This window comes from Halyomorpha halys, unplaced genomic scaffold (assembly GCF_000696795.3).
Source record: "Halyomorpha halys isolate HHAL.00 unplaced genomic scaffold, Hhal_1.1 Scaffold2190.1, whole genome shotgun sequence".
Classification (NCBI taxonomy): Eukaryota; Metazoa; Arthropoda; class Insecta; order Hemiptera; family Pentatomidae; genus Halyomorpha; species Halyomorpha halys.
The window spans coordinates 35,128-43,230 of record NW_027108390.1 but is presented as its reverse complement, the minus strand read 5'-3'; the positions used below and the strand labels follow the sequence as shown (position 1 = coordinate 43,230).

The 8,103-nt window shown below is 35.7% G+C and overlaps 1 protein-coding gene across 1 annotated transcript in view; it reads right to left on the bottom strand.

Annotated features, from left to right (window-relative positions):
• The window catches only part of LOC106691241 (nucleosome assembly protein 1-like 1-B), a gene marked incomplete at its 5' end in the record, with an annotated part of 44,766 nt that overhangs the window by 5,675 nt on the left and 30,988 nt on the right, over positions 1-8,103 (bottom strand).

Below are 8,103 nucleotides of genomic sequence, written 5' to 3'. Positions count from 1 at the left end.
TTTATGTTGTTCTTTGCTAACCGCACCTCCCGACAAACTTATCCAATCATTAATCTACGGTTAACTATCTACACCTCACGGTAATGATAATAGGCATTGAAATGACAAATTTGTGAAAATAACTTTAAAAAACCCTTATCTTATTTATTTTTTTATTAAGAAAATGAATACAGTATATTAAATTAAAATGAACCAAATTTACTGCAAAATGATGGTTTACTTTTACGTTTACTTAATTTTTTTTTTTTTTTTTTTATCAAACTAAAACATTTTTTAAAAAACTGGTATTAGTTCTATTGTCCATCTACAAAATAAAATTAAAAAATCATAATATACTGCCTCTACTGATGTATAAATTTACTAAGTTTTGCTCGTTTAATGAGCAATAATTTGATGCCCACACTTTAGCTACAATGGGGTACCTGGTGAAGTTTTCCTATCAGTCTTCCAGTCCACTCAGTCCCATCTGATCTCTTTTCAGAATACCGTATTCAACATTGTGAAGAGACCAATTTTGGAATTTTTAGTGCTCTAAAATGAAATCCTCAAATGTGCAAACTGTCTAACTCCACAGCACCCGAGGAATTGGCCTTAGTTGTGTGAGCTTGCGCTTGTCTTGATCTTTATTTGTTGTTTTCTCCCTGGGGAGAGTCCTCCTACGCATTAGCCATATAAATAAACACCTCTATTTACTATTATTTAAATTTTTATTTACATTTGTCTATTACCTCTCCTCTCTGGTAATCTATTTTACATATTTTTATTAATCTGACCATCTTCATTATTTATAATTTAAAATTGTTTAAATCCATTGTAACAAACCCAATTCTTTAAAATTAATAATTACAGAAATGAGTTGAAAAGATAGGAAAGCAGGTGGGTGTGAAGATTTGGAAAACCGAATGGAGTTGGTCTCTACTGAACAAGTGTCTAGCCACAGTGAGTGTATCTACTGCTGCAATAGGCACTGACTTAACACCACCCGTAATAATTCTTATCACTTAGTTCTGGGCTACATCAAGCTTTTTAATTTGTCAATCAGAAGCAGTCATAAACTGCTCACTTCTGTTTTCCATTCCACGCCTTATAGATTAATATCAGCACATCCTAGGCGTCTAGGCTCCCCATCTGATTTTCATTAGTCTTTTTAACAGGTCCAACCTCTTTGTTTCTTTCAGTGCATTGTTCTTTGCTTGAGCATTCCATGTTAATCAGAAGTCCATGCTTCTGAGATATATGGCATAATTCATTTACCTCCACAAATTACTATCAAGTGAGAGTGAAATGAAGTGTCTCTTAGTTGAGTGTTAAAATCTGGAATTCAGCCTTCAGGGTGTTGATTTCCTTCTCATTTTACAATTCCCAGTCTGGAAGATGTCTAAGTGCAACATTTCAGGCCAGCTGGAGAGTAGGGATATTACTTTAAGATGCCCAAATATCCAAGTCATGCTATAGTAACTCACCGACTCCTGGGACCGAGGTTAGTGCAGAGATCACATTCACTGTCATGTTGAAGTGTGTATAACTTAAAACTGAACTTTGCTAAACCACCTCCCAGGTTTTTCTAAAATATGATGGTTTTCTCCGGATAATGCATTCTTATGAATACTTGTACAAAAAACAACCTGAGTGAGGCAAACAATCGACCTCTCAGTTCCATGGTGTATAGTTTCCGCTCTAGCAATCTCCAATACACCCTGTTAAAACAAGTCCTAAAATTGACAAATACAATTAGATTACTGTGCTTGTGATAGGAAACTATCCTTTAATTTGTTAGGATAAATGTAAAACTTGCTCCATGGTGCTAGTATTCTTTCTAAATACTGTGTTCTAAAGACAAGCTACTATCACGGTCCACTTACTGTTTCAGATTCTCAACGACCAGTCTTTCATATACCTTAGAAAACATTAGCCAGTAACTTTATGAATTATCTGCAGGTTTGCCTTTCTTAAGAATAGGCACAATTCTTTAACTGTCAAGAAAGTTCTTCTGCCATGCCAAATCAAGAAAGATTGTTATTGTATTCTTGCCAGTGAGACTCAGATTGATTAGAAATTCTGGCAGTTCTGCTAAGGGAGTAATTTTTCCCTTCTTTGTGTATTAGAGTGCCATGTATTATCTCACTAAAAGTCACAATTTAGGAGATTGTGTTCTCCCTCACTTAAATGTGTCAGGTCCTCATTCATTTTTTGTCTTCGGAACAGTTTCTCAATACTGCATAGTACTATTAGAGAAAATGCATAGTATCCCAGTTAAAATTAAAAAGAGTTAAAATTTTAAGAACTTCGCCCTTGATTGGATTTTCCCAAGGGAGAGGATCGTTGTTCAATTGGGAGATGAATCATTGTGATTTAATACCATCATTTTGGAAATCCTATTGTTTATGAAACATCTAAAAGTAGATTTTTGGCCAAAATTATGACCCTCTTAGTGGTGATTTGGTGAGCAGGGTTTTAAGATCTCAGAATGTTTTTGCTGCTTATAGATCCTCATTCCAAAAATGCTAGTATTTGATCTGGCCTCGGATAACACTCTAATACTTAACTTATATCATGGCTTCCCTGATTTTCTTCAGAGATTTTTCTAGTTTATTGTCATATTTGGAAATCATCTGCATACATGTGGTATTGCGAGTGATGGATTTGCAGGGGAAGGTCATTAATGTAAATAGCAAACAGAGTTGGAGATAAAGAAGAGCCTTGAGGAACACCACAGGAAAGGGGGAGGGTTTTAGATGGAGGTTCACCTGGGGCGACTACATACTGGATTACGCAATTTAGTAAAGAGGATGTCATGGTCAACAGTGTCAAACACTTTGGAAAAATCTATAAGGATGAAGATAGTGAGGTTTTGGTGTTCAATGGAGTTTTGGAGGTCATGGGTTATTTTAAGGAGAGCGGATTGCGTCGAGTAGCCAGATTGGAAAGGATTGATAAGGGAACGTTCATCTAGGAAGTTGGAGAGTTGATTTTGAACAAGGCGTTCTAACGGTTTAGAAAGGTTAGATAGAAGAGATATAGGACGAAAGTCGTGCAGTGAACTAGGGTTGGAAATTTTCTTCAACGGTCAGACAAGGGCAGTTTTCCATGAGCATAGGATAAGAAATGGTCATTGAGGTCATCTGGAGTCACATGGAGTGAACTGAGACTATTGCATTCGGGTAGGGATAGGTTACGAAGTATTTTCCATTTGGATTTGGAATCAGGAGCATTGGAAAGGGTATTATGAAAGTAGGTGGCTTTAGCAAGTTGGACTGCGGATTGGGTTTCATTCTAGAGGATCTTGAAAGACATGTAATCAGCAGGTAAGCGGGTTCGATGGTATTTGCGCCTCACTGCATCTCTTCTTTAGTCATTTCCTTTATTTCGGGGGTCAGCCAAGGTGCAGTGGGACGGCGTTTGGTTCTGGTTTTCAAAGGAGCATGGATATCTAATATGGATTTTAGGTTTGAGGTCAGGGTGGTTACCATAGGGTCAATGGAATTATAGAAATATATGATGTCCCATTGGAAAGAATTAAGGTCAGGCTGAAGGGATTCATTAGTGATATGGTCTAAATTGTGGTATGATGCTATTTTGGGGGTGAAGGATTTCACTGGTAGGTCGTATGTAATTTGGATCAGATCATGTGATGAAGATATGGAACAGGATTTTGAGAAGAAGACAGGATTTTGATAGGGGAGTCACAGATGTAAAGGTCTAACCAGTAGTCAAAAAGTTCGGTGTGATGGGTAGGAGAATAAGGAACAAGATGAAGGTTTAGGGAAAACAGTAGGTCAGTTAGGAAGTGTTTTTCAGGAGATTGTGAGAGCATATTCACGTTAAAATCTCCGGCGACAATAATATTGGTGTAGTGGGAAACCAGGTTGACGAAGGAGGATTCAAAGAAGTTATCGAATGGAAAACGAGGAGGGCGGTAAACTACGGCAAATAACAGAGGAGAGGTAAAGGAGGAAATTTCAATGAACAAGTATTCCATGTGAGCAAAGTCATGAGAAGGAGACTGTAGGATTTTGGCCTTAAAACTTTCATGGATATATAAACCGACACCACCTCCCGTGCGATCAGGTCTGTCATGGCGTAGGAACTAGTTGTTGTTGTTGTCTGGGGCTTAAGGGCGTAAAACCCTGAGGTCATCAACGCCCATTGTAGGAACTAGTAATTTGGTAGGAAAATCTGGGAGGAAGGGATAAAAGGTTTTAGCCTGGTTTCAAATACTGCTATAATGTGATAAAAATTCTCAAGAAAATATTTCTGAAATTTATCGTAGTATGCGATAAGGGATTGTGCATTGATGTGACAGAAATTTAGGATATTAGTCATGACTGAACAGTTGAGAAGTGGAATTTTGGGATAAAGGATCGTGGATGGGGAATGGGATATAAAATTTTTTAAATGTAAGATTAAGTTTATATATGTATAGCAAAAAAACAAACTAAATAAAAAGCAAACATAAAATAAAAAAATAAATTTCTAGAGTTTCAAAAAGAATATTCAATTGAGATTAATTTATAGCTTGATAAAAAATAAATATCTCCCTGTTTTAGATAAATTAATAGAGATTGGCTAATTATCAAATAAAATTCTAAGTCATTTATCAAAAAATAAAAACCATTAAAATAAAATAAAATATTTCTTGTGAGAAAAAATTAATACAACCATAAAGAGTAGAAACAGCTACATTTAAACAAAAATTGAAAAAAACAGGAAATATAGAAAATTACAATAAAAGCATTTCTGCCGAGAAAGCATAAAGTAACTCTACAATCGGGGTAACTTATATACAATGTTCAGCTAAAGACGTCCAGGTCACTTGATTTTTATAGTTACTGCTGAGCATCCATCCGACTGCCTGCAACTAACTTTACCCCCGCTAAACCAGACATATTTTATTTTTTTAGTCATTTTCTTCTGCCTGGCTAACCAATAGAGGTGTTTATTGGCAGGCTTCACTCACATAGACGTGGTGCGAGTTGTTCTCTTCCCAGCCTAGATAGCGTGTCGATAAATCTCTCTTTATTCTTCGCTGCTGCACTAGTTCATCATTTACCGTTTGACAGACGAATCTTGCAATAATCGGACCTGGGGTCCCTTCCTGTTTGGGCTTGAGTCTCACGGCGTGATCAAGATCGTCCAGACCTGCTCCGACACTAAGAATTGTGCCTGTCACGGTATCACCTGGCTTCTCCGGGATTCCCCTTATTTCTGTCGTATTCTGAAGTTGTACCTGCTCTGTGTGGTTTAGTCGACTTTCGAGCTCTGATATTTTTGTTTTTAGCATGTTGTTTTCGGTTACTAAGTTCTAGAAGTATCTTGACTTTTTGTAGTGGCAGAGCAGCAAAAACATTCTGAGACCTTAAAACCCTGCTCACCAAATCACCACTAAGAGGGTCATAATTTTGGCCAAAAATCTACTTTTAGATGTTTCATAAATAATAGGATTTCCAAAATGATGGTATTAAATCACAATGATTTATCTCCCAATTGAACAATGATCCTCTCCCTTGGGAAAATCCAATCAAGGGCGAAGTTCTTAAAATTTTAACTCTTTTTAATTTTAACTGGGATACTATGCATTTTCTCTAATTGTACTATGCAGTATTGAGAAACTGTTCCGAAGACAAAAAATGAATGAGGACCTGACACATTTAAGTGAGGGAGAACACAATCTCCTAAATTGTGACTTTTAGTGAGATAATACATGGCACTCTGATACACAAAGAAGGGAAAAATTACTGCCTTAGCAGAACTGCCAGAATTTCTAATCAATCTGAGTCTCACTGGCAAGAATACAATAACAATCTTTCTTGATTTGGCATGGCAGAAGAACTTTCTTGACAGTTATAGAATTGTGCCTATTCTTAAGAAAGGCAAACCTGCAGATAATTCATAAAGTTACTGGCTAATGTTTTCTAAGGTATATGAAAGACTGGTCGTTGAGAATCTGAAACAGTAAGTGGACCGTGATAGTAGCTTGTCTTTAGAACACAGTATTTAGAAAGAATACTAGCACCATGGAGCAAGTTTTACATTTATCCTAACAAATTAAAGGATAGTTTCCTATCACAAGCACAGTAATCTAATTGTATTTGTCAATTTTAGGACTTGTTTTAACAGGGTGTATTGGAGATTGCTAGAGCGGAAACTATACACCATGGAACTGAGAGGTCGATTGTTTGCCTCACTCAGGTTGTTTTTTTGTACAAGTATTCATAAGAATGCATTATCCGGAGAAAACCATCATATTTTAGAAAAACCTGGGAGGTGGTTTAGCAAAGTTCAGTTTTAAGTTATACACACTTCAACATGACAGTGAATGTGATCTCTGCACTAACCTTGGTCCCAGGAGTCGGTGAGTTACTATAGCATGACTTGGATATTTGGGCATCTTAAAGTAATATCCCTACTCTCCAGCTGGCCTGAAATGTTGCACTTAGACATCTTCCAGACTGGGAATTGTAAAATGAGAAGGAAATCAACACCCTGGAGGCTGAATTCCAGATTTTAACACTCAACTAAGAGACACTTCATTTCACTCTCACTTGATAGTAATTTGTGGAGGTAAATGAATTATGCCATATATCTCAGAATCAAGCATGGACTTCTGATTAACATGGAATGCTCAAGCAAAGAACAATGCACTGAAAGAAACAAAGAGGTTGGACCTGTTAAAAAGACTAATGAAAATCAGATGGGGAGCCTAGACGCCTAGGATGTGCTGATATTAATCTATAAGGCGTGGAATGGAAAACAGAAGTGAGCAGTTTATGACTGCTTCTGATTGACAAATTAAAAAGCTTGATGTAGCCCAGAACTAAGTGATAAGAATTATTACGGGTGGTGTTAAGTCAGTGCCTATTGCAGCAGTAGATACACTCACTGTGGCTAGACACTTGTTCAGTAGAGACCAACTCCATTCGGTTTTCCAAATCTTCACACCCACCTGCTTTCCTATCTTTTCAACTCATTTCTGTAATTATTAATTTTAAAGAATTGGGTTTGTTACAATGGATTTAAACAATTTTAAATTATAAATAATGAAGATGGTCAGATTAATAAAAATATGTAAAATAGATTACCAGAGAGGAGAGGTAATAGACAAATGTAAATAAAAATTTAAATAATAGTAAATAGAGGTGTTTATTTATATGGCTAATTCGTAGGAGGACTCTCCCCAGGGAGAAAACAACGCCTATTATCATTACCGTGAGGTGTAGATAGTTAACCGTAGATTAATGATTGGATAAGTTTGTCGGGAGGTGCGGTTAGCAAAGAACAACATAAATAAACAAAACAATACTTATTTATTTTATGCCGATGTTTCGACCTGAGTTTCAGGTCTTCATTAGGGCTATAGAACAAAAGAGATTACAACAACATTTAGAGAAACATAACATTAAAAAGGAATAGTATACAAACAAATTTGGAATTATACAAAATATTGAATTGAATCATAAATGATAAAAAATTGATAACTGATAATTGAATAGTAAAAAAAATGGATTGATAATCGTGGAATTAGGTGGTAGCAGATTGAAAAAAACAGTGAAAGATAAAATATAATATAATGTAGGTAAGAAGATATGTATAATATAAGATATGCAAGTAGTGTCTAAAAACCTGAAAAAACAAGTATTGAATCTACAAATTGAACAATATGACAGAAAATGAAATATAGTGAGTGACTTATATCTGAAATACAGAGTGAGTATTAAATTATATACCTATACCTAAAAATATAAACATATATATGTGTGTGTGAATATAAAATAGGAAAAACGTATAATATGGAGAATGGGAAAAGAATAATGTAAGAAATATGAGAACGAGAAAGGAGACTCACGTTATGGTGTAGAAGGCAGGCCTAAAACTGATTTTTTGAAAGTCTCACTAGAGAGGGGGCGACAGACAGACAAAGGATTCGCTAGAAACGTAACTGTCAAGAAAGACCGTTATGACACAACAGTGATGAAAATAGAAGTCAAGTTACAGATTAAAAAACATAAAACCGGTGTTTTATGTATGTACATAATGATATGTAAAATTATGGAACCCAAAGGTAAAAAAATAATGAATAAAAATTAATAATAATAAAAATAAGAG